The 19,718-nt window shown below is 41.1% G+C and overlaps 1 protein-coding gene across 1 annotated transcript in view; it reads left to right on the top strand.

The window, feature by feature from the left end:
- Window positions 1–19,718, top strand: part of atrnl1a (attractin-like 1a) — a 194,035-nt gene that overhangs the window by 150,227 nt on the left and 24,090 nt on the right. The window lies entirely within an intron of this gene.

Here is a 19,718-nt window from a genome sequence, read left to right as displayed (position 1 = left end):
ATGATTTCCTGCGCAGTCTGCTATGTTAAATATTCATCAGACACCTGGGGCAGGCCAGCAGATGAGTGCGGTACTACGTGTCAGAAGGACTTTACTGAAGAATGTCTAGCAAGAACAGAGCTGAGGCATGAAGCTTAGGACAGCACAATTTGTTCAACAATACAATGCGTTTCCCAGAGCAGAGAACAAAATAGAAACTCAAGTATAAGTTACAGTCTCCATAACCTCACAAGGTGTTTAAGATGCTAAGATGTTAGAGAAACCTGCCCAAACATCGAACAATACAGAAATATAGTGTAACATATGGTGAATGTTCATATGGGAGGTACTGAGAGGCCATCTAAATAAAAGATTTTTCAGTGTAAACTGCATGTACAAGGAAGTTGCATTCAAATGCAGGCCAGAGGCTGAGCTAGTCTTCAGCAGAAGGTTTCAATCCGTCCTTGCAAAAGACAGAGCTAGTGTATTCACAAACCATCTGAAAAAAACAAACAAAAATTAATTAAAAAACAAAACAAAACAAAAAAAACCCAGCTTTGTCTGGAAGTGCTCAGAAAGTTGTGAGCCTGAGAATATCATGCAAACATTGTAAATTTAATGTAAAGCAGGAAAAGGTCACAGAAGTGAAATCAGAATCCAATAATTCTGAAACACAGGAGTGAAACACAAGACCACAATGGCAGTCTACAGAGCTGCTGTCTGCAGAAAACACAGCTTGATACTTGTATATGTCAAATTTCCTCTAAAAGATGACTTCAGCAGGTAAGCCAATAGCATGTGATTATAATAGGAACAATGCTTAGACTTCTTTTATATGCATGGGTTTATCAAACAGGTAAGTCTAACAGCGTCTCCTTCTCACTCTCTGCCTCTCCCCTAGAAACCATCTAATTACAGGGCCCCAAATGACCCAGCTACATTATAACTCAAAGGATGACTCATCAGCATAAATCATGTCCACACAACATCCATATAACATTCGCGTAATGTTGTAAAGCTGATTAGGCAACAGCTCAGAGCATCTGCAAGATGCATCTTGCCTTCCGGCAGGGTGATCGATAGTACGCCACGTTCTCATAATGCTATTTAAAGCGAGAAATGAATCAATTTCATATCTAATGTTTTAATGCGGCGTATTTATTTTCCAATCTGCAGGATTGAATGCGGAGGGGTGTTTAATGTGCAGAGCGGCGTTAAGATAAAGGATATTTATGATACCTGAGAGAGATCCGGACATAACAGTCTTGGCCTTATGTGTTTCTCACACCGAGTGTTTATCAGCTCTGCAAAGCTAACAGTCTCATCAGAGACCAAAGAACAGCAGCAAAACACACTCACACACACACACACACACACGTCCTTTTATTTGAATCAGAAGATGAAGCAAGAGGAATGTTCAAATACATTTAATAGATCTCGGTAAGTGATGACCTAACGCATAGTGAGAACACGAGCTCATTGACATTGAATATGTAAATACGGCAGCTGGCGGTTTCAAACAAATTCAACAGTTTTGACAGAGTTATGGATAATCAAAGCGTCATCTTTTCCAGACAGCAAATATCCCTATCATAACAGAAATGGAGCAGTGTCGTACCAGTCTCACTGCACCTGTCCTGGTCCTGCCATTTACAGCCTACACACCACAAACTTGTGGACATACCCTAAACTAGCAAAGATCAAGCCTGTTAGCTGATGTGCATAACCAAAACTTTTAATGGCTTCTAACAGAAGATAGTATTTAAGCAATTTTTTATGAAAGCCTGATTCATTTAGAGGTCAAAAGAACAGCCCATTTCAATTATACAATCATGTAATTATGCAATTACTACACGAGAATACAGCCTCACAGATTTTTTTTCTAGAATATCTGAAGAACACGATATTTGGTTGAAAATGTCTCTATCATGATTAGTGCATTTATACCGGTTTAGTTTTGACAGTGGATTATTTGTACACTCTGTACGGCATTTCAAATACCTGTTAAATTTCAGCTGTAATTGAGTGAAGAAGGCAATCATGTCTGGAGGCGTTGAGTCACTTAAGGAAATTACTGGCATTGACAGGAAGGGCAGCTGGCACTGTTTCTCATGCAGCACAGTGCTGTGAACAGTAAGGGCCATGTTTCATAGTATCCAAGAGTGAAAGGTTTTACTTGGGTTGTAGTCGGGAGGAGCTGATGTCAGACTTCTGCTGTGAAAATAACTACCGGCTATTTCTGTATTCCTGAATCCTGAAAGGCTGAATGTTCAGTAAAAAGGGAGATTTGCCAGTTTTATCTGCATTTCCTTCAGAGTTGTGATTGTCTGTTTTATTTTAAACATTGTGGTTCTATGTCTTTTAGATTTTAACCTATGATTATGAAAATTCTGAAAAGACTACTAGATTATGAAAAGACACAGGTAATGAAAATTCACTGTTTTGTAATTAAGGTCTGATTGCTTAAATTCAGTTTTCTACACTGCTGTATTTTGCATCCCCAAAACCGCTCTTAATTACTGAGGGCCACTCATACAGCACAACCTTATAAATACAGAACAAATGATGCACAAGCTGTTTTCTTTACATGTCATCATTATTAAGCATGTTCAGCAAATCTGGTAAATGTGTAATTCCACTGGACATTTGGAATAGCGCTGCTACAGTTCATTTATATAATCAGTGCAGATAAATTAATCGAGTCTCTTTTCGAGTATCATCGGAGTTATATTTTCACAAAAGAAAATCAAATTTAATGACTAATTGATGAGAATAATCCATAGATTAAGCATTTACAAAATAACCATTTTGGAACCTGAACACATGGTGACATCCTTAGATGAGTGAATGTTCAGACATTGACGGTTCCTCATGAGTTCCTCATGAGATGATTTTTTTTTTTTTTTTTACAAATGTTCACATTTGAGGTTCTTTATTTTAACCAGTGCAGTTTCTCTGATCACGTCTGTTTTCATCAGGGTGGACTGTGAAGAGGAGATCAAGAATTCCTATTAAAGAGAATTCCAATAAAGAGATTTCATTTGCTCTTCCCGTCTACCTACTATATGAAACGTATGGCCCAGATAGGAGTATGTTTCATGGCATGAATAGATGTGGATGTTTCTACCCATAATTGAGAATGCTGTTTGGTTGTTGGTATTTGATTTATACCAGCAGTTCCCATCTCTGCGTCTCTCATAAAAGGCTGCATATTTAATGTGCTCCACCTTTAAGCCTTACCATTGCAGAAAGTTATCCATACTGGAGAGTATATTCTTTAGAACATTCTCCTCCCTGGGGGTAATTTGTACATTGTCTGTCTACCTTTGCAATACACAAGTCTGAAGACCTTACCCTTTTGTTGTGCATACTGGTACAACAATTTTAGCCAATGATTGATTGCATTAATGGCAATAAGGGTGCTCCACGGCCCAAACCAGGATTAATTGAGTCAGTGAGAATTTTTCCACAGATTGAATATGTATGTTTTCTCATACACATAACGCACTCTGCTTGCATGATGCATGGATCTTGTCACTTTAAGCCAAGGCATCACTGAAATCTAGAAAGACCTGAATCTAGAAATTTAGGGGTAAAAAACAAATAAAACTTTCATGCTCGATGTTTGACATCTTTGATTCCTGTTTTCAAGTAAAAACATGTCAGCTCTTCCTCTAACTGCCAGTAGAAGTCTTTTTTTTTTTTTTTTTTTAGAGGAGGAGGAGGAGGGTGTTCCAGTTTCCATGAACCAGGGGACTATATGGAACAGAAGGTGTCTCATAAAAAAAAAAAAAAAAAAAAGAACTTGACGGAAATAAGGAAGTATATTTCCACGTTGATCAACAGGAATATTGTTTGTCTTGGTATGCTGTGAAAGAGAGCATCTTCTCAACGAAGCCACTCTGCTGATTGGAATGGCGTTTAAAAATATGAGTTTGGCGTGAATCTGACTTGAGAGAGAGAGGTCTTTAATTTCTCATATGTGGCGCTGTCTGAGCCGCTGGCTCTTTGGATAACATCTCATTACTTTCTCCATCTCCCCGCTGACAGTGAAGTTTCATGTTGTCCGTAGATAATGAGGCAGATTTACTGCAAGTACTTCATCCTATGCTATAGCTTCCAAGTAGGCATATTATGGCATATTAGATTTACATTTTTCATAATGGTACTGGTAGACTTAACTTGAACCTGAGGGATGGCTGTGGTCTGTGCTGTTGTTGAGGACAGTTTTAGTTGCTTTACTTTTGCTGTGATGCCGTAAACATGCCAGATTATTTCGGCCTACCCTTTTGCTGTTCTGTGGCTGTGGTTTGCAAATGACCTAAGTGCTGGTTGGAACACAAGTGCAAAGCACAACTCGGCCAAGGTTTTTTTTGTTTTTGTTTCATTGTTTATTTTACTGGTTAGTTGACGTCTGCAGAACACTTATAAAACCCTAATGCTGTACTTCAGAAACAACAATTCAAAAGGTCCTCCATTCTAGTGTTTCACTGTGAAAATGGCATTTCTGAAGTGTGAAGTGAAAATCATTTAAAAGGGCAATGAGTTTTACCCCTTTCTCGTGTGTTCATCCACACAAAGATTATATCAAGCATTTTCTCATGAGTATTCTTGTTACAACGCACAAAAAAAATCTTCTGAACACTTATCACATGGATAATCTCTTTCACCCAAGCCTCACTATTTATGGAGATTCATTTGAAGCGGAGTGCATGTACAAGTGAGTTCAGGCTTGGCATTAAGTCACAAGTTTGTGTCAATACTTGCCTGAGCTGAACCCTGTCTTTGGGACACTGTTCGTATTTGCACTGAAAAGGTTTGTGAGCTGTGAGTGATGGCAGAGGAGACAGGAGTGATTGTGCTTGCTGGGACATGGGCACCTGCTGCTTTAGCAGGGCAAACGGACTCTCTGCCTCTCTGTCACCCTAGTGTTCTCTCAGAAAGAATAATCACAGCTGGGCAAACAGACAGGGAGAAACAGAGAGAGAGAAAGAGAGAGAGAGACAGAGAGAGAATAAATTCTCTCTCCCTCTCTCTCTCTCTCTCTCTCGCTCTCTCTCTCTCTCTCTTTCTCCCTCCCCTCTTTCCTCACCCATCAGGAACCAGCAGCGTGTGACATTAAAAGCCCCTGATGTCTGTGAATATATTCACCTTCATTCTGAAGCATGAGGTCCACATTCAATCACTTACTCATTTTAAACTTGACAAACCCTTGGACATTGAAGTATAATATGCATACAGCTTCACTGCGTTCTGTGTCTGGCCATATTTGGTTTTTTTGTTTTTTTTCTTTAAGGCTCTGTTGTGTGCTTATGTCGCTTCTGAAGCCCCTAAATCCTTTTCTCTCATCCATCAGAGCCTTGGACAGGTCAATCAAAGCTAATGGGACGTTTGCATTGTGCTGTAGGATGAAGCTCAATAAAATGTTCAGTCTCGGTAGTCCTAATGTTTACTGTATTCTGATGTTGTGCCAGAAGTGATTTCAATCTCGGCTGAAAATGCCCAGCAGAATCACGCAGCATAAAGTACTTGCATGATACAGCCATAAATCCTCATGAGCTATGCTCTGATCACCGCCATCCGTCCTTTTCCTGCTGCTTATGTGTTTTCAAATTAACTCGGTGTTAATGAAATTTTTATTTTTACGATTAATGAATTAAATATAAACGGACTATTTTATCAGTTTTATCAAACTTTGTTATTTCAGTTTGCCTATGCATGCTCAACTGCTAACCCTGGGATGTTGCTTCACATGCCTCGTTGTCAGTTAGGAACATGATAATTAAAGAAAGGCCATTCATTGAAATGGTATAAACTGTAAGTTGCTCTGGGTAGTCAGCTAAATTAATACGCATAACTCATTTTTGCTGGCATTTATGTCTTTATGTATTCATTTTTGCCAGCATGTATGAGTACTAAATCTGACATAAATCCCATATGTCAGTATAATCTGCGAAGAAATGCTTCAAGTGGATTCATCATCAGTTGTATTTTGTACATTGCCTCTGGTGTGACACTGCCACAAGCTGTTGTTTTTCTTTAAACTGTACTGACTGACCACAACTCTGATAAATTAGGCAGTGTGTAACTGATCTCCTAAAAGGATCCCAAAGCAAAGGTTGTGCACATGACAGATGACTCGAGTAACTGAACTGGCAAGAAGACAGTATGTATCTACTCCACTTATTGCTTTGCCATTGTGTGTGAGGAGCAATTTGAAAGCATGGATGTAAACAATCCGAATTTCAGCAAAAGATCAGAACTGAACATCAAGGCCCGCAGAGTAAATATGAATTTATAGATTGGCAGCTAAACGATCTGATGTTTTTGGGAACCAAAATGCCTGTTGATGCCAGTTTGACTTAGCATTCATTCGGCTCTTTCACAGTGCCCTTAATGATAGCACTTCCCCCGCAGTTAATCAGTGGCATCTTAGTACACAGAAACTGAGCTGAGATCAGTCTATAAAGCCATATGAATCATTGCCCCCCCCCCCCCCCCCCCCCCCCCGCCTTTTCACCTTCTCTTTGCCGTGTTTTCTCTGTAATGTCTCAGCAGTTCTGTGAAATAATGAGTTGAGTGTCTGAGAGTGTCTCACATTCAGCTGATCTAGCAGACAGTCACACTGAAATGGAGGAGGCTCTGCATCACTTTCAGCTGCTGTGCTCTCTGTTGGAGCTGAAGACAGATCTGAATTATATCACCATGAGGCACGGATGAGTAGCAGATGTCCCTGACGGTGTGAGACATGAGTAAAACTAAATATCCACTCCCTCTCTCATTCTATGCTCTCAGACCCCCACAGGCCGTGAGGCTGGGTAAAGTGTGAAGGAACCTTTGAAGAAGGTGTGTTCAATAATTGAAGGTGCTGTGCACATGAGATGTAAAGGGAGAAGTCAGTAGCTTTTCTCTCTGTCTCTCTCTCTCTCTTGCTGTCTGTCTCTCTCTTTAATAATGAACTCTTTCTCTTTAACTGGGCTAGCTCGTAGGGTTTGAGGACGTATACCTGCGGCTTCAGGTTTGTGCTATAATGAAAAGAATCATGGGCTTAGCTCTGTTTAAAGCACTGAGGTTAGGGACAATTTTTATTTTCCTCCCAATATTCTATTTTGCATTTCATGTGTCAAAATTGGTTTTGATAATTCATTAATCATTTGAATAATGAATTAATTTTGATTCCAATGGGACAGTTTGTTACTGTGATAATGTTAGTTTGAACAGACACACACTCACACAAACACATACACACATACACGCTCTATTATGTGTGCTTGTCAGATGCAGAAATCCCCAGATATACATTGCAGCTAACAGACTCCACAAGACACCAGAAGTGCTTAGGTGGACAATTCGACCATCTTCAATTCTGAACGTTTCAAATCTCCACAGAAATAAAACTCTCGTTTGTCCACATCCATAACTTTTCCTTAGTCTGCGATTTTTTTTTCCTGTATACATTGTAAATGTCCATAGAACCAGAGTAAATGAATACTGATACTGATTTTACCCATAAGCAAGGGAATTCTGGATGTAAATATATAGCTGGTGTAGTGTGGTTATCTTTTACTTTGTTTTTGATTTATTCTGTGCAAACATTCTCCACTAGCCAGAGTGCTAATCAACACAAACACAAAATACAATTAAAAATTATGTGTATACTTGCACAGCACACACACACACACACACACACACACACACACACACACCTGATGGAGGCCCTGAAAAAGCATAAAATTCAATCACACAGAAGATTTCTGTCTTTGTGTACCCTAATACAAACTGTAAATACTAAAACAGGGAAAAAAGACTCATCAATTTCACACAGAATTATGTTTTAAGGCACATTTAAAACATTCCCTGTATATGTACTCAGAAATAGCTGTCGCAGGTCATCACAGTATTGCTAGAGTCCCAGTGGTTCCAGCGCTAAACTTCTCCTTATGCGTTCTCTATCAATCACTTCCCCACTGACCACGTTTTAATCATCATGTGTGTGAAGTGTCTCTTCTTTATGACCTGTTCAGTCATTGTGTGCAATCAAAAGGAGCCTGGGAAAGGACCATTACCAGATGGAGTTCAATAGTTCTGTAGACCACAGGTCATAAAATGTCTATTAATTACCCCATTAGCCATCCCTGCCATTCTCTGTTTCCTACCCTGATCCGTACCCAGGGCAAATAAGACAGAGCAGGACATCTAGGAAGCACCTAGAGATAACAGTGAGTGGAGCCAGCCGTGCAGGCTGACACAGGAAACGCTGAGGAGATATGGGGTTTGTGGATGTGTTTTGATGTGACTATGATTGGCCTACGGATGAATGGGCACAGATATGAAAGCTGAACAGAAAAGTGTTAATACTATCATTTTGTTCTTCTTCTCTGTTAATGATACTGCCTTAACCACAGTAATATGTATAACTGCGCTAATATGTTATGTGGTATTCAGCTATTGTCGATGCCTGGTATTGGGTACATGCATATTGTGGTGATTTTTACTGTCATTCGTGGTCCTGTACAGATTTTTTATAACATAAAGGCAACTGAGTGGTTATGCACACATTTGCAGTTTTATTGCATTCACAGGTCTGTTTTGAGTCTGTCATGGGGTGAAAGAGAGACTAGAGACAATGGAGAGGGCCAGTATGAAAAAAAAAAAGTGGAAGGATTTTTGCCCCCATTTTTTTTTATAAAAGAAAGCACATGATATAAATAGCTTTTTCCAAGTGCCTGAAAACCAAATATGGACATAAGATAGGTGAGATACATGGCTGATTCAGACATGTAAGTGTTTTCAATCTTATTGAGCAGTCTTGCTCAAAAATGGAAAATGGATGAAATCCACATCATTAAACTCAAACTTACTTGACTTTTTTTTTTCTTGCTGTCTTTAGGAAGTGGTTTAACTTGCCTGCACTGGGAATTAGGACCACTTCATAGACTCAGGTCAATGACCTAGAGCCGGACAGAGACATTAAAACTCTTAAATCTGTCCTATCTCCTCATCTTAAATGCTGTCACTTCCCGGGAATCTCAAGATAAAACTTGATTGTGCCTTTCTTGTCTTGCTAAGGGCAGAAGGTCAGAGTTAGATATAAAAAAGCTAAGTCTGCATTGCATAGAACTCCATTTTATTCAGAGACTTGAATCATTCAAAACAGGGGCAGAGAGCTGAATTTTATAGGGGTCGAAGTAAATTTGAGAGAGGAGGAGAGAGGACTGGAATGGGAATAAAACTTTTTCAGATTTCACCACTATATTTTGATGTGTCGTTTGACAACCACAGATATTCCATTTCAAACAAACATGTATCTCTTCTCATAAGTGAAGTTTCAAGTTTGAGGAAGAGAGAACAGGACAAAAGACAATTAGCAGAAGCACAGAAGGATGCAAAGATTCTTGAGCCCTGTATTTTCCCCTTTAGAGAGACGACTGTTACTTTAGCTTCTTCTTCAAGCCTGGACTCTTTTAGCCCCCATTAGACAAAGCAGCGTGTTTCCACTCAAACACAGATGCATGTACTGCACACTGTCAGTTTTAGCATGGCTTGTTCACAAGTCCTCTCAAGGATTTTCATTGAATGTAAAAGCATTTAGAGCTACATCTGCATCTTGAATCTACATGTAATCACTTCAGGCACAGCTTACAGATGCCTCTGTTACCCATAACACCCATGCAAATCTGTATACTTGTCTATAATTGGCTTGTTTGTATCAGTGGAAGATTGCCCACTGTGAAGCAGTTAGTTCCACAAACATAACTTTTATGTGCCAGTGGACCGGAGTCTTGTGCTACACCAGTTCAGCTATCTCCTCATTTTTTTTTCTATTAAGACTTTCTCTTATTTCTTAATGATAGCCGTGTTTCTTTGTTCCTGTCTGGCTTCTAATCAATAGCTCCTTTTTTGTGAAGAGAGAGAGAGAGGGAGAAATCGATAGCGAATTTGAAGCGAACATTTTCAGAAATGATAGGTGCCCCCCACCCCATGCCCCCACCCCACGTCCCTGTAGCGGCAACACATCCATGGCCCAGACAAACACATTAATCTTAGCCGTTAATAGCAGGCGCGAGAGTGAAAGGATATACTCCACCTTTTGAATTAAGGGGGAAAAAGTTGGGCTTTCACAGCGCTGGAGAGAAATGATTAATTTGTCATCAATGAGGTCTGAAGAATGTGCTTCTTTTTTTTCCATAACCACAATAGTATTGTTCGTTATTTCCTCCCAGGTGACGATTAAAATGGAAATTTGGCAAAGCCTCTGTCCGTATTTTATATATATATATATATATATATATATATATATATATATATATATATATATATATATATATATATATATATATATATATATATGTGTGTGTGTGTGTGTGTGTGTGTGTGTGTGTGCGCGCACATGATGTGCTTAATGAATCCATCTGAGGGGGACTTTGCCTTAAACCCTGTGTCCGTAACAATGAGTTCCCAGGAGCACAAAAGCACAATAGAAGACTCCTACTGGGAAGGTTTCTGGATATGGTGGCTGTAAAAAAAAAGCCTAGCAAAATCATTCTCGAGTGTCCCATAGCTCACGTGTATACAAGGTACAAGTACTTGTAAGGGAAGTCCCTTTAGTTTCATTTATGCATCAGACATTGGCCCAAGCTCCATTAAAGTTCTGCTGGATTTGATTACCCATTTCCTCATAGAATGAGTCAGCAGTTTAGAGGGTTGACTCCGTATATGATGGAGAACAGTTTAAACTGAATCATCTAGGTAAATTGACTGTGATTCATTCCCATGTGTATTTGACTGTAACGCAGTTCCAATTCAGAGACAATGAAGGCCTCCTCTCCACCTCCACTGTCATACTTCATGATGTAGAGTTGTACATGCTTATCTTTAGAGAGCAACATCATTAACTAGTTTCGTAATTAATGTACTAGTCAGGTGACATTTTCAACCTGTACTACATGTCATGAAAAGTGACAGAATTAAAATGTGATTGGACAGCTATGGACAGGGAATACCTCAAATATTTGGTCTGTCTGCACGTAGAAGAGGCTTTGGAAATGTCTTGAGCTATGTGAAGGTGGTTTGTGGACATGTCATAATCATAACTGAATGGTGAAATTGTGCATAGCTAGATGACAGATTTAAGCAGAGTTAGCAAGTTCACTCCATACTTCAGCATAGCTTGATGGAATTTTGCATAGCTGATCTATTCTAATGGATAAGGAATCAGTGATTCTAATTTGTTTCAGAATTGTCCTGTTTTTGAATTCAGTGTCAGCCAGTTTCAGGGTTTTTTTTTTGTTTTTGTGTTTTGTTTGTGAATCTTTAAAACACCAGGGTGATCTGAAACAGAACACCTTTACATATATTTTTGCGAAGAGTTTCCCAAAAGTGTCTCCTGAAAATCATTATAGATTAACGAGTGTCTCAAAGTACTCCTAAAACTGAGGTAGTTGCAAGGAAAGAGAGATTATACAGGTTACATACAGGACTCAACATAAATTAGGGATTTAACTTTTAGCTCTGGAAAATTGTCTATTTGGCTGCTATAGGACTTTGTAGTTTCTGGATGTTGAATGTATACAATGTAATTACAGATAATTTAGATTGAGTGCTCAAGGTAGGTTTTACAATAAAAATCTGTAGGCTATTGATGCATTTCTTACCTTATATCTTGTCACAAGTCTAGCCCAGAGTTTCAAGAGAAGACATAGCCCATTGTGTGTAGTTATTAATGGAGACTTGTACAACTTCTGCCTCAATAAACAGATAAATGAGGTATTGTTTGTCAGAGCCATAATCTCATTATCACATATCAGTTCTTGACTTGTTGGAGCCAAACAACAAAGAGTGAAATATTCAGAATCAATACAGAACCCAAATTAGAGTGGTTAACATGCTAAGCAATTTTGAAGAGCGTTAAAGTTGATCTATTTTCTTAATTGTTGAACTACTTAGGAGAAAAGTGAATTGGCATATGGTAGTGGAATTCTAACTTTGTGTGGGATTGCCCTGTTGACCAGTCCATTCGGCACCTCTCAGGCAGATGGAGATGCTTAATATACACTTAATATGCTCATAAAGTATTTCCTCAAGAAACATGTTTAAAAAATAGCAAACATCTTTAAGATCACACTCAGAAAGAACTCTTTAACATCTAAGATCAGTCCTCACTGGGAAACAAGGACTAGATTTAGACAGAATCAAACGTAATCATTCAGATCGTCGAATCACAGTATTGCATGAAACAGTGCAAAGCAGCGTGAACCACAGCGTGAAAAAAGATTACCAGTGTATTACGGCCTGTTTGATGACCATCAGATCCGCTGGCACTGAAATCCGCGACGCAGCACCACTGACAGGGAATCGCGTACTTCCTGACTGTGGCTAGTGGGCAAGTAATGAAAGAGGCATAGAAGAATCTCTTAGGACATGAGGCAGAGTCTCCATTTGGTTCACCTCCCACCCCTCCAAGATGTTTCCTTTTAGTGTTTCATCTTCTGCGCACTCTTAAGCAGTTCCAGCAACTCTGTCTCTGTGTGGGAAAAGTGAACATGACTGCTTAGCAAAGTCAGGCCTCGAGCTAATGTGTGCTGCGGTTCCCACAGCGATGACAGGTGCGTGAGTAAACGTGCCAACAGCCGCAGATAGAACATGGCAACCCCCGGACGTCGAGATTTTGCACGCCGCTGCCAGATTGCACTTATTCGCTTTTTACAGCTCGGCGAAGCGCTGAAGTCTAAACACACAAACCCTGGCATCTTGCCAGGTCTCTCTCACACGTGTTCTCGGCCTGCCAGAGACGCTGCTGTCTCTGAATTGTTTTTGAAGGTTAAAGGTGTGACAATCCTCCCACCACACTTCCCCTGTCTACTCATCTACATGAAACTGCCTCAAAGACCTCTAACCAGTATTGTTTATAGAGAAATAAACAGAGGTGTGTATTTATATTCGCTCCTTTCCAACCTGGACACCCATATCTTACTTAAGTATATGAAATTAAGGAAGCGTTTGGAAGCGTTTGATAAAGGTCAGTATTGCTGAGATATGTTAACACAGGTTTTGAAAGAACAGCAGTCAGATCTGTGTTGTTTTTTTTTAGGATACACATGGCTGAGGTCTGTACAGATAAAGAGATTCACCGGCTCAAAAGTCATGGTCTAAATCTACATGACATAAATTTAGTTGTTGTTCAGATGTACATATTTTCATGATTTGCCACACACCTGTGGTGCTGCAGATGAACTCATATGGTTTTTAGGTGTTTCGCATGTGCTATATGTCATCATATGGGATAATATGGTTGTGATCAATGATGGATGGAAGTGTTTGAAAGAAAAGGAGAAAAAGAAAACTTGACCAAAGGCACCAAACCGCAACCTGACAGGTATACAAAACACATACAAAAAAAAAAAGAAAAAAAAAGTTGGGTTTTGCGTAGTAACACAACCATATCATAAAACTTAAGAAATTGAAATAGTGGACAATAATGGCATGCAATGGCATGTGGTAAACTAAATACATTTTTGAATCAAATAAGGTAGAAGAGTGTTAAAAATGCAGTTTTGAATGTTGGGTGAGTTTAGAATTATGAGAGGGGATGATTACACTATTTGCACTACACTTGACTAGCTGCAGAACTGGAGACAGATTCCTGCGTCATAAAACAGTCAAAATGGACTGCTCCAAATCAGCCTTTACCACCTTTCATCTCCAATAGGGGGAGATCAGCTGTTTTATCCATCAGTTCAGAAAAAGAAAAGGGAATATTGAGGGATACTGCAACCTGTAGTATGAGGAATGCTGTATTAATATAGACCTTGATCAAAGTAGAGAAAATGTCATTCATCTGTATTCAAAATGTGTCATGACTGAATGCTTCAAACTGTGTTTCCACCAGTGTATTTGTTTGTTTACTTGCTGGTGTCTTGGTGGATGTTAAGGTGGAGGGTTTTTGATGATGTGAACTAACCATGAGGTTAGAGAAAATATTTGTGGTTCACTTTATAGAAATTGTGCAGAGCCTGCACTGTTTATGTTATAAGTCAGAGCTGTGTCTAGCTTTTGTATATTTATCCTGTTTTGTGGCGGGTGATGTTGATCTTTTGACCGAGCCTTTGGTTCTGTGATCAGGTCGCTGCATGGAGCATGAATACTTTCTTGTGTTGTGACCTTTACATCAAACACCAGTGTGTCTGTGCGTGTGTGTGTGTGCATGTGTGTGTGTTTCTTTCTCAGTGTGTGCTTCTGTGTACGTGTGGTTGTCTGTGTGTGTGTGTGTGTGTGTGTGTGTGTGTGTGTTTCTGTGTGTATGTGTTTTCTGCTTGGACACCCTGGGAGTGGTAGTCTGTTTAAAAAACAAAAAAAAAAACACAGATGGTGAATTTCTTTGTATTATGTGCTACATGTCAATATAGCAAATGAATACTGCAACCCTGAAATAAAGTCATGCGCAAATGCACACACACACACACACACACACACACACACACACACACACACTCACACACTATTCCAATGCTGTCTTGAACATAGAATGCTGACTAGCATTTCTTCAGGATACTTTAGCACCATATAGAATGTTCTGAACAATTTTAAGGATAATCTCTCTCACTCTCTCTCTCTCTCTCTCTCTCTCTCTCTCTCTCTCTCTCTCACACACACACACACAAATTCTCTCTTTTTCTCTCTCACTCTTTCTCTCTACCTCCCTCTTGGTCTCTCTCTTTCTCATGTTTCCACGGTTACTCACATGCACACATTCAGCCCATCATCCTAGATGCGGCTGCAGATGTGATTTCCTGTGGCATTCCCGCTGCCCCAGCCCCCCACAGCCCAAGCGTACTCACACCCAGAGCTCAACGCTGGAGCTCCATCCATATTAATGTGATGACACATTGTTGTTTACAAAGCTGTTTCTTCCCAACTCTGAGCAACTTTCCTCTAAATGGGTCAGCGAAGTAAAACTCCAGTCATCGCAGACTAGAGCTTCAAACAAATGGCAGCTTTTTTTTTTTTTTTTTTGTAAAGCCACTCAGATTACTGTAGAGCAAAACAGATTCTACTGATTTATTTGGTTTGTGCAGATGCCACCCAAAACCACAGCCCTCATGGTCTGTTCTCGGCCGTGCCTAGGCCTGCAGAGGCAAAAACTGAAGCTTTTTCTGACCAGTTGATTTGTAATTGGAGATATCAAACAGGGAGAAATTAGCCAAGGGGTATATGAAATTGCCATCCACTCTTTCATATGGCTTTTCCCCTCCTCCCATAAACACTGCACATGATCATAGGTCTGTTATAGGCTGTTGTTCTCCCTCCCTGTTGATCAGTCAAGATGTATTATATTGTTGTTCGGTTTGTTCTTGTCTCTCTGTGTTTGTTTCTCTCTCACTCATTCAATTTGTTTGATAATCTTGGGCACTCTGTATATGAACAGACTTTCTGTCACTATTAGGTAAACATATTGTTTTATAAAAGTAGATTCATAAAAGCAGTGTGGTGAAGTATCAGTGTTTAACATACTGTTACGTCCCCGCGAGTAAAATCTAGGGACTGGGGGAGGTAACATAATAAAAAACTCAAAAAGAAAACAGGGATATGTGGATTGTTAATTTATTAAGCCAAGAAAAGAGAAGAAAGGGGTTACAACAAAACCAAAAGTAATATTCAAAACTACTTAATCACGTCATCCGAATTAAACACACAGCGTAACTGCTGTAACCAGCCAATATACACACAGGGATGAAACACACAGCGATATATCCCTGTTACAAGACACACGCGCACACACGCGCACGCGCACACACAGCATTAATCCTGCCGTCTGGCCCACTGGCCCCGTCTATCGGTCTTCCCAGGACTTTTAAAACAGCCGGTTCCGGTGAACAATTAAGCACCCGCGCTGTTAACCATTCATGGCGACAATGAGGACAGGGTAGGGCGGTGCCTGGAGAGAGACATGGAGAGAGAAAAAAAACACACCCCAACACCACAGCCGTAACACCCCCTTCCATAAGAGCGAACAGATATTTCGCTATAAATATACAAATGACATCACATAAACACAAACCTAACATGTACACCATTTCATTTTTTTTTTTTAAAAAAAAATGGACACTTTTACCCACGAGACAGTGCATCAGCAACAACATTGTCTGTCCCTTTTTTATGTCTGATTTCAATGTTGTAGCCCTGCACCAGTAGAGCCCAACGCATCAACCGTTGGTTATGGTTGTACATCTGGGACAAGAAAACAAGGGGATTATGATCAGTGTACACAATTACAGGAGATGAACTGGAGCCAACATACACTTCGAAGTGCTGAAGGGCAAGTAGCATGGCTAAGGTTTCTTTTTCAATAGTGGAGTAGTTCAGCTGATGACGTTTGAACTTGACTGAGAAATAGCATACAGGATGGCACACATCACCGTCCCCATCTTGCAGTAATACAGCACCGGCTCCAGTGGCACTAGCATCAACCTCCAGTTTGAAAGGAAGAGAGAAGTTAGGTGCAGCCAGGACCGGAGCGCTACAGAGGAGAGACTTAGCAGCATCAAAGGCATGTTGACATTCATCATTCCATTCAAAAGGAACAGCAGGACTACACAATTTGGTGAGGGGAGCAACAACCACAGAGAAGTTTCTACAGAAACATCGGTAATAACCAGCCATGCCTAGAAAACGACGCAGTTCACGTCTGGTAGTGGGAACTGGGTAGGACAGCACTGCTGTGACTTTGGCATCTACTGGACGGACCTGCCCCTGACCAACCTGCTTCCCCAGGTAAGTGACTGTGGCCTTACCGAACTCACACTTGGCAAGATTAAGGGTGAGGGAGGCCTCGGCAAGTCGCTGGAACACCATAGTTAGACTGGCAATGTGGTCTGCCCAGTTGTTTGAGTACACCACTACATCATCCAGGTAGACATTACAATGGGGAACACCCCCCAACACCAGGTGCATCAAGCGCTGAAATGTGGCAGGCGCATTCCTCATGCCGAATGCCATAACTGTGTACTGCAGGAAATGGTCAGGTGTCACGAATGCAGAAATGTCAGATGCTCTGGGTGTTAAAGGAACCTGCCAGTACCCTTTCAGGAGATCAAGCTTAGTGATAAACACTGCTGGGCCAATGCTGTCAATGCAGTCCTCCATACGAGGCAACGGGAATGAATCTGGCACAGTAACTGCATTAACCTTACGGAAATCTGTACAGAAACGATGGGTGCCATCAGACTTGGGAACTAGCAAGCATGGGGAACTCCAGGGACTGCAACTGGTTTTGGCTAAACCATTTTCCACCAAGTACTCAACCTCTTTCTTCATTATTTCCCTCTTCTGTACAGGACAGCGGTAAGCATGTTGTTTAATGGGAGCAGCACTACCAGCATTGATGTCATGGCATATTACATTTGTGCGTGACGGTACGTCATTAAACAAAGTGGGGTAGGAGTGAAGTAAAGTGACTACATCATCCCTCTGACACTTGGGAAGATAGGATAAGTGGGTTTCTATTTTAGACAGACACTCAGAATTCAAAAACCTACCACACTGCTGACCATCAGTTGGCCCTCTCAAGCCATCCTCAGACAAAGATTCTACACAAACCAAGGAGGCAGATGTCTTACCAGGGGCAGCAGTCTCCGGAGTTTTTTCCTGCTCCCCCTGAGCAGCTTCCCTGGAATGATAGGGCTTGAGCATGTTAACATGGCACAACCGTGTCTTTTTTCTCCGTTCAGGGGTGTAGATGATATAATCTGTGTCAGACACTCTACTTTTCACCACATACGGGCCTGAGAAACGGGCAGTAAGAGCAGACCCAGGCATTGGCAATAGGACCAAAACTTGATCACCAGGCTGAAACTGTCGCTCAACTGCTTTCCTGTCAAAGCGCTTCTTCATACTCTCCTGCGAGGAGGAGAGGGCTTCTTTTGCCAGAGAAAATGCATGATGCAGACGTTCCTTACACTGAGAAACAAAATCTCGCACACTAGATTTTGGAGAAGCACTTAACATAAATTGCTCTTTTAATACCTTGAGTGGGCCACGAACATTGTGACCGAATACCAGTTCAGCTGGGCTAAACCCAAGGGACTCTTGTTTTGCATCCCGAATGGCAAAAAGAACAAAAGGGACCCCCTCATCCCAGTTTTTCCCTGTATCAAGACAGTACTTCCGTAGCATCGACTTCAGCGTTTGGTGCCAACGTTCAAGTACGCCCTGCGACTCTGGGTGATATGCACTAGACACTGAGTGAGAAACACCCAAGGATTGCAAAGTCTGCTTAAAAATTTTGGAAAGGAAATTAGTCCCTTGGTCTGTCTGCACTTTCTTCGGTAAACCAAAGGTGGTAAAAAACTTGGTCAAAGCATTTGAGACAGCTGATGCTGTGATTTTCCGCAAGGGAACAGCCTCTGGAAATCGAGTGGAAACACACATTACAGTTAATAAAAACTGGTTTCCAGACTTTGTTCTAGGCAATGGGCCAACACAATCGACAATAACATGCTCAAAGGGTTCACCAGCAGAAGGTATGGGGTGCAGAGGGGCTGGAGGCACCACCTGATTAGGTTTTCCCACAATCTGGCAGGTACGGCAAGTCTTACAGAAGCGCACAACATCAGTCTTCATTCCTGGCCAAAAGAAATGTCTCAGGATTCGATCATATGTTTTAGTAACACCTAGATGACCAGACCACCAATGCTCATGTGCTAGTTCAAGTACATGCTGCCGATAACCAACAGGAATGACTACCTGATATACCGTGCCCCAGTCCTCACCAAAATCATCTGCTGCTTCACCTGGTCGTAGAACCCACTTGCGCATCAACATGCCGTTATCCACAAAAAATGACTGTTTTTCCCTGCACTCGCTAATGTCCGTAACAACTGCTGTGAAACACTTTGCTAATGATGGATCATCTTTCTGGGCCTCAATGAGTGCCTCACGGGTCAGTGGCAGTGATACCCCAGGAGCAGTAGTAGTGTCTGTAAAACCTCTAGGCTTTCTTCCAGTGGGGTTCAACTCACCAACTGGTAGCAGCCTTTCCTCTGACAAGACAGAAGCAAACAGGGAATCAGACAAATCAACATCTGGGGCCTGCCTACTGGCTTGAGCTCTCGTCAGCACACTAACTGCGAAAACATCTGGATGACACAAAGCCAGGTCATCATGTCCACCAACAGAAATGGGAGCATCTACCACTACAGGAGCAGGAAAAACTTTACCCCCAGCAATGTCATTTCCCATAATAAAGTCAATGCCGTCAATAGGAAAATGAGTGAGAACCCCTACTGGGAAGAAGCCAGTGATCAAATTAGATTTCACATGAATACGGTGGAGGGGTGCAGGCACGAAATCCATCCCAATACCCCTCACTATTGTACTCATGCCACAGGCAGATGTAGCACTCAAGGGCAGGACACTGGAGAGGATGAAAGACTGTGAGCCACCGGTGTCTCGCAACACTGTGACTGGACGCTGGTCCTCAGACTTTCCTGTGAGAGACACAAATCCAGTGAATGTGAAAGGCTTAAAACACTCATCAGACACTTTTTGAGCGGCTGACTGATCACTGGGAGACACTGTTTTAATTACCCCCACACCCTTTGGCTGCCTTGAAGCTGAAGCCTGCTGTCTTCGTTTTAATGCCATGCAGTCCGCAACTACATGACCAGGTTTATGACAAAAAAAACACTGTTTCTCAGCCTTAGCACCTGATGAAGATACATGGGCCTGTGTGTCACCAGATC

The sequence above is a fragment of the Chanos chanos genome, chromosome 4 (genome assembly GCF_902362185.1).
Source record: "Chanos chanos chromosome 4, fChaCha1.1, whole genome shotgun sequence".
Lineage (NCBI taxonomy): Eukaryota > Metazoa > Chordata > Actinopteri > Gonorynchiformes > Chanidae > Chanos > Chanos chanos.
This window is presented reverse-complemented; position numbering and strand designations above follow the sequence as displayed.